A 7,982-nucleotide genomic window follows, 5' to 3' on the forward strand; every position below is an offset into this window, starting at 1 on the left:
TAATGTTACGAACCCTGATTTTTAACGTCGAACCGAACCCGAACCAAACTCTTCTTTAAATTAACGAACTCAAACAGATCCGAACCTACATATTTTTAATCGAACTCGAACCGAACCGAACTTTTCAAAATATTTTGTCGAGCTCGAACCGAACATTAAAAAAGTCCAGAGGTTAAAAATGTATTATTCATTTATTGTTTATTATTTAGTATTTACTAATGATTATCTTATAAAATATAAAGTTATTAAATAAACATTAAATATTAAATAATAAAAAGTATAAACAATGGAAATTACAATTTATTTTATAAATACATAAATATTAATTATTAAATATTCAAGTATACTCATGATTTAGGTTTAGAAAAAATAAATTAACTATAATTAATTATCACGTATTAACTACGTCTTGCTAGTTGTTACTATTTATTATTATTTTTTATTTAAATTTTCTATCAAATTTTAAATTATATAATTAAATATTAATTTAAATATTGTCTCGTAAGAACACCAATTTTTTAGCCGATTGAGGTGATAGCCTTCGTCTTCGAGCTATAACCACTTGTCCTGCTTTGGAAAACATCCGTTCGCTAGAAACTGATGTTCCTGGAATACTAAGGTACTAATGCAACAGGAACCAAACTTGAACATTTTTCAGTACTAGTTTTTCACCATGCAAGGGGATTTGATGAAGGAGGAAGAAGTGGTTGTTGAAAGTATTCCTGTATCTAAAAAAAAATATATTTTTAATTTTGAATCTTTTAACTCCATTATGCAAATATAATATATTATTTACCTATTAAAACATTTATATTAATTAATTCAAGTAGATAATCATATAAATATAAATATATTTATTATTTAATTAACAATTAATAAATAGATAAGCAAGAAGTAAGTGATCTTACCTCATTTTTAGTGTGGATTTTAAGATGCCTTACTAGAGTGGTTGTTGTTGATGAAGGACTTTTTAATACTTTTTGACAAGTATTACACATAGATTGGTTATTGCTTATTTTATTAAAAAAATTTAAACTATAAATCAACCTTTGATTCGTTGTATGGTCTTCCTCTACTTCTTCTGTTGTCATCAGACTTTCTTCATTTAAAACTATAAATAGGAAATTACCTTAATGTCTAATACTGATAGACAATGATGATAGGTTTTATTTAGCGAAATATTTAAATTGGGTCAGAAGTGTAATAATAGATGTAAGATAAATTATACTTAGTATTACATAAATAAATTGAATAATTTAATTTCGCAATTTGATGTACTGTGACACTATGAATGTAGGTACTATAGGTTACAATAGGTTATAGTATAATAGGTAGATACTAAATTTATGTTATCTAATGTACTAGTAGGCATGCATTTAATTTAATTAATATAGTTGTTAATTAATTATTATAACAAATAAAGTATACCTATTATATAGATGACATGTTATGTATCCGATATACGGCTATCTTTTTTTTACTTGAAATGTAGGTACCTACCTAATGTACGAGCATCGACATATAAGAGCTGGAGAGTAAGTTATTGTTAGTACCTACCGTCTACCGATTATTGATAGATCGACTTTACAACGCAAACCGTTTCTAATTAAAATGTACAAATACATTTTTTAAACTTTTACATACACAACTGTTTACAACTTATAATAAGTACTTAAAATTAAAGTTCATCTAATAATCAAATTGCAATAGATTTTTGATTTTTGATTAGAATTGATTTAATATTAATTGGACCAATAATGTCTGAAAAATCCCGGAGTTATCGTCATTACCTATGAAATATTTCTAAATGCATCATTGCTTGAAAATAATGGACATTATTACATTAGCGTTAATTCCTAGTCAATAGACAATATCGTATACTTTATAATTTGATCGTAAATATCGTTATTGATTAGTCATTAACGTTCATTCCTTAATTTACGTCTTTGCTGGAATCAGACACATATTATTATAACAATATGCAATCTAATAACTCTAATTCTACGCCAACGACCATACCACGTTGAATACACCAGTTCTCGTCCGATCACTGAAGTTAAGCAACGTCGGGCGTAGTTAGTACTTGGATGGGTGACCGCTTGGGAACACTACGTGCCGTTGGCAGCATATCTTTTATTTATTTTTTTACCCTCACGTTATAATAATACTAATTGTTTCATTTTAATCATAAAACTTGACTACGTGTCGTTACCCGTTGGCATAACTTTTTTTGTTAACAATAAACATTAAACAATAAGCTTCAATCTAGATCTTGTATTCCTTAAATTATAGTTATTATATTTTTTCCACTGTTATTGGCCAAAATTCACTTGGCCATTAACATTAAAGGCAAAACAAATAAAAAATGCATAGGTAGGCACCAATACCATTTTTATTTTTTCTCTCAACCATAAACTAAGGTAGATTATCTAAATTGTTACGTAGGAAATTTTACTATAAGAACTAAGAACAGTAAATTAGTTTAGTGGACAATATTGGACTGCGATTACTTTATTATTGTAAAATACTTGTTAACTATAATATAGGAAATATAGTTAAATAAAAATGATATTTATTATAGCTGTTGACTGGCACACCCACACTCGACTACTGTTTATGGGTATTGTATTTAAATTCTATTCAAAATCACCTGGAAAAACAAAAAAAACAAGAAAGTAAGAAAAACGGGAATTTTTACGCAAAATCGGTTTTGGCAAAATCTATTTTAGTTTTTGTTGTAACACTGTATCGTAAATACATGTTTTCATAGAAAGTTCATATTAGCATTTTCTATACACCGAAAAATTTTCAAAATATTTTGTCTAATTATGAGCTATTTATAGTCATATAAAATGTTCGATTATTGTTAATATTATCGTGTTATTATTTTATAAATATAGTATCCTTGGCTGACAAATTGTCTCCGCTCAGAATCGTTTTTCGTGTACAATTATATTTTAAAATTACTAAATACAATTTCATATAACCCACCTATTGTTTTTTATTCCTAATAAAAAAAGTAAAACTAATTTAATTATTATCAGATGATAAAGCTTACTTAAAAATTTGGGGGTCATATTCCTAAACCTTAATCTAATTTCAAACTGTGTGAAAAAAAGCGGATATAAAAAGGTTGATAATCGCTGCTATATAGACAGTGTTACTAAGGTTTGGAGGGAGCTTTGATTTATAAAAAAATATCCCACTTAAATATAAAACTACATTTTAAAAGTTATAAAATCTAAAAAATATTATTCTAAGCTACTCAAAAGACAAGTTTCTATTTACATGTGGTGTCTAAAATGTTGTCTTAAAATATGCATTCAGAATATACGACTGTGTCAAAACCCATACCAATTTTAGTGTAGGTATAGGTAGTGTACTTGTAGAATAATCTTTTTTCTATAATATAGTTTTATAAGTTCCTATATCTATATAATAATTAAAATAAGATATAAATTAAATTACTATTATATAATATTATATATTATAATAATTTATAATTGTTCCCCAATGCCCAAATATTTGATACATATTTTATTCTTTCGCTATTGTTTTTTTGTTAGTTTGGCCGGGTACCTACCATTTTATTTAACAAAATGCAAAGAGTATATAATTAGTATATTTATTTAAAACCTATATTTAATAGAAAATAATAATTAATAGTTTCTACTATTATCAAAGCAAGAAAACATTTTATATAATTTGTTTCAGAAGGTCAATAGTTTTTTTTTTTTGTTATAGGTGATCTGCAGTAGAGGTGTAATCATGGTACATCGACAGTATAAAGTTGGAACTTTCAAACACAAACAGTTTACATTGGGACAGCAATGGATTGATGGAATATTAATAATACTTATATTAGTTAAGTTTTCAAATTCATCAAATAATTGTGGTCCCGACATATATTCACCTGGAAGTAAGGATATGAATCAATTTTAGCTTTTAAGTTATACTGAATCGTATAGTAAATTGAATAACCTTTCGATAATTAACCAATTATATATATTATGTACAAAAAACAAAATGATCATTTAAATATTAATTATAATATTATAACATTCGTTATTCATTCATAAACTCATTGACCTGCAATATATTATAAAACACATCAATCATAGATTGAACCAAACAATTGAACATAAAAAACAATTTTAAATACCAATTTACCATTTAATTGGTATTTACCAATATCAATTTAAAATATTATAATAAATTAGTTGTTGATAGATCAAACTTTTGAATCAGAAAATTGTTTAAGCTAAAGTATAGCATCCAACCAATTACTTTTGATATAACTCTTTCAACGATTCCTCATATTATACAAGAAAAACGTCTAACAAGAACTTTTTCATCCAGTTCAGAAATTAGTGTTCTTTGTACATTGGTTTCTAAAAATGTATTAATTATTTTTACATTCAAACATCTGTTTCACATTATTAACACAAAATGCAATACAAATCAAAACATATTTTTTTTTCCAATTTTAGGAACTTCTCCGACTGGCGAAATTTTTATCGAATACAACAGCGGTACTCCATTGGAAATTTTATGCGTTTTAAATCCTAACCACGATCAATTGCAGAAAGTGTATAGTGATAATGCTGCTGATGGTAACAAATCAAAACTTCTAAGCCACAGAATCAGGTTCTATAGGAACGATGAACGTATGCCCGAACAATATGTGTCAATCGTCAACTCAACGGCAGCCCAATTGTGCGTACCTAATCCGCCAGCTAGTTCCGATGTTTATAAATGTATGGTATGTTTGGATATAAACAACCACTTTGTTGAACCATCCAAATCGTCTGGTACATCAATCAATAACACTCTACAAAAAAACATTGTAAACACTGTTGAATTGCATCCAAGTGATTCACATGATTCACATGATGACTGCATTGGTGTGTGTCTTAACAATGTTTTTGTTGGATGTAAGTTAACTGCAATCGTATAAGTTATAACCTATGCATAAAATTATTATTTTTTTTTGTTCAACCTCTTTTTCAAACATTTTTAAGCGATGTTCATCTTGGACAGGGCTTAGTTGCGATTATATTACTTGCTTATGATCACTATAAAATTCGTTTATTTGTAACATTTTGAAATATTTTAAAAATAAAATAAAAAAGTAAGGAATAAAAAAAAAAGGTGGGAAGGTATGTCGAGTGGGACACTGTAATGGATGAGTTTAATTTGAGTTTAATGATAAATCATTGTAAGCAAAAAATATTATTGAGAAATAATAAATATAATTTAAAATTATATTTATTAAAATATTATTCTTTTAGGAAAAGACGATTTGTTAGCCTATATTATATATTGTATTATTATATGCTTAAGTATATTTACTGATACTATTGGTATTAAAATAATTTATTTTGCTATTACAGTTGGTTGAATTAATTTTTGCCGTATTTTAAAATGGCATTATGTTTATAAAATATAATAATCAACTTTAAAAGCACCCAAGAATAATATTTTTAAATTACAACATTACTAAAATCGTTGTTCTTAGTCTAAATAGGTGTCTAATGTTGTTCGAATTTGAACTTGTCCATAAAAAATATGGTTACAGTGAGAACTATTTTATTTAGGTTTTTAACTTAACTAGTTACTTTTAAATTTTTATTAGCTTACTAAATTTCTTTTTTAATTAACTCAAAATGAACGAATTAATTTTTCATTTTAAGAACTAAGTTAAGTTAATTTATTTTGTTCTTAACTTTATTACATTTCACTATTTCAGTCTATTTCGTTTCCATGTCAAAAAATATTTTCTGTGAATTGTTAATGTTAAAAACTTTATATTTTTCAATTTAATCTATTAGATAGGTCTAACTATTGTTCTTTTTTTAGAAACATAAAACTTTAATGAAATATATACCATATGGAAATACTGTATGTCTGTATAAAGTAACAGTATTATATAATTTAGTTTTGGGTTGGTAAGAAATAAAGTAGGCTAGCGTTAAAATTAATTTTTTTTTAATTAGGCAATAAAAAGTTAGAAAAAGTGTGTATTAATTATTAGCTTTTTGTTATTGATGCATAGGTATTAGCTTAACCTAACTGTGTTAAAAAAATCATTAACTTGCCCAGCCTTGAATATTATATTGTGTATAAAGTATTTAGTTGTATTAGTATTTATAAATAATTGGTCTTTATTTATAGATAAACCATTCAACATTACAAAGTTCTCTTGTATCTCTAACAACTGGGAAAGTTTAACGTGTAATTGGACTAAACCGGAGAACCCGATAAAAACTAATTATAAAATATACTTTAGATTGCCTGGTCGTGCATTTAGCAGGTAATATTTTATAAGCGTACTAAAAGCGTTAGCAACAATGGTACATTAATAAAAACGTACATTTTTTATTTAAAATATAAACCATTTATTTTTACTTCCAGAAGTATCTTAAATTGTCCTACAGATTCGGATATTAGAAATAATACTTGTTATTGGGATTTGTCTACTACACCGCTATACAGACAATCATACGAGTATTACTATTTCACAATAATCGGCCAAAATGCACTGGGAAAATCGTTAACGACAATTCGTTTTCACCATTACGCTAATAGTATACATTAAATATTATATTTTTAATTTGATTGAATTAAGAAAAATGTATACTATACACACCACCAATTTTTTTTTTTCAATGTTTTAGTAATTCCGGCGGCACCTAGAATAATTGCAGCGGTTGATAAAACAGAATCGAGTGTCGAGTTGTTGTGGTCTTTAGGAACAATGTCTTTTTATTCACACGGATTAATTTATAAGATTCAATACAAATCTCAATGGGAATCCAATCCCGAACACTGGAATGTAAGTGCCCAATAATACGCTGCTAAATGTTAAAAAACATTATGATTAGACGTACCTACTTAACTACCTATGCCTATTTTTTCTCGTAGTCTATATATTTTGTAAGTGACAACTCTAATCCGCAATCGACATCTAATGAAACCACTTCAGTCCAAGTCATGAACTATTCCTTCAACGTCACCGATTTGAAATATCCGTTTACGCTTTACGTTTTTTGCATATACGTTCGGACGGCGCTTTCTGTTGGGGACGATAAGTGGTCTGTTCCTTGTTGCATCTTTGTCGAAACCAAGCCCACAAGTAGGTTTATAATTTATTTCTACGACAAATAGGTACATCTACTCGGTAGTAAGTCGTATTTCGATATATTTCATTTGATATACGACAGCGCGCTGAATACTTTTAGTCTGCAAAATGGACCGTTTAATATCTATCACCAAACACCGAGTAATCCTTTTTGTACATAACAGTATGATTAAGTAGTATTTTTTATTATATGATTACATTTTTAAACAACTGATATATTTATAGTTCCTAAAAGACCACCACGAACTGACATTGGGAGCTTTGAATATGTCATTTCGCCATCAGACAAATCCAAAAGGGACATTGTGATTTATTGGCAAACTATTGAAGACTACGAAAAATGTGGTGAATCGTTTGAATATATTGCTTACTATATTCATAACGCAGCAGATAAACAAATCACGTAAGTACCACTCTGGATGTTTCATGTCGATGATTTTAAGGGGTTATGTGTAGTAAATTTTATCTACAGTAAAACATTAGACATAGACATTTAAACATAGAAAATTCGTTAAAAGCATAACAATTGTTACTATTAATAGTTATCACTGTTTCTATTTAGAGCTAAATTATTAATATAAATATATGCAAGTAATTTGTTTTTAATGTGTAAAAAATGTTTAAACGAAAAAAATATATATTTTATTTTAACTAATATACTAATATACTAATATAATAATATAATATAATTTGAATTAATCACTGATTTTAAATCGTTTTAAAGTACTGATACCTATTTATTTATTCATCCAGCTCTTACCGTAGCGATGAAACAGGAAAGAATTACGCCAAGTTTAATTGTCTCAGTACCAGCATAGGATACGAATTTATAGTCATCTCG

The 7,982-nt window shown here is 27.1% G+C and overlaps 1 non-coding gene across 1 annotated transcript; it reads left to right on the top strand.

The window, feature by feature from the left end:
• The first annotated feature begins 2,005 nt into the window (after positions 1-2,005).
• Positions 2,006-2,124, top strand: LOC115033458. Its single transcript, XR_003838815.1, has one exon. It is a non-coding gene; the product is annotated as a 5S ribosomal RNA (ribosomal RNA).
• Positions 2,125-7,982: the final 5,858 nt, after the last annotated feature.

The sequence above is a fragment of the Acyrthosiphon pisum genome, chromosome X (genome assembly GCF_005508785.2).
Source record: "Acyrthosiphon pisum isolate AL4f chromosome X, pea_aphid_22Mar2018_4r6ur, whole genome shotgun sequence".
Lineage (NCBI taxonomy): Eukaryota > Metazoa > Arthropoda > Insecta > Hemiptera > Aphididae > Acyrthosiphon > Acyrthosiphon pisum.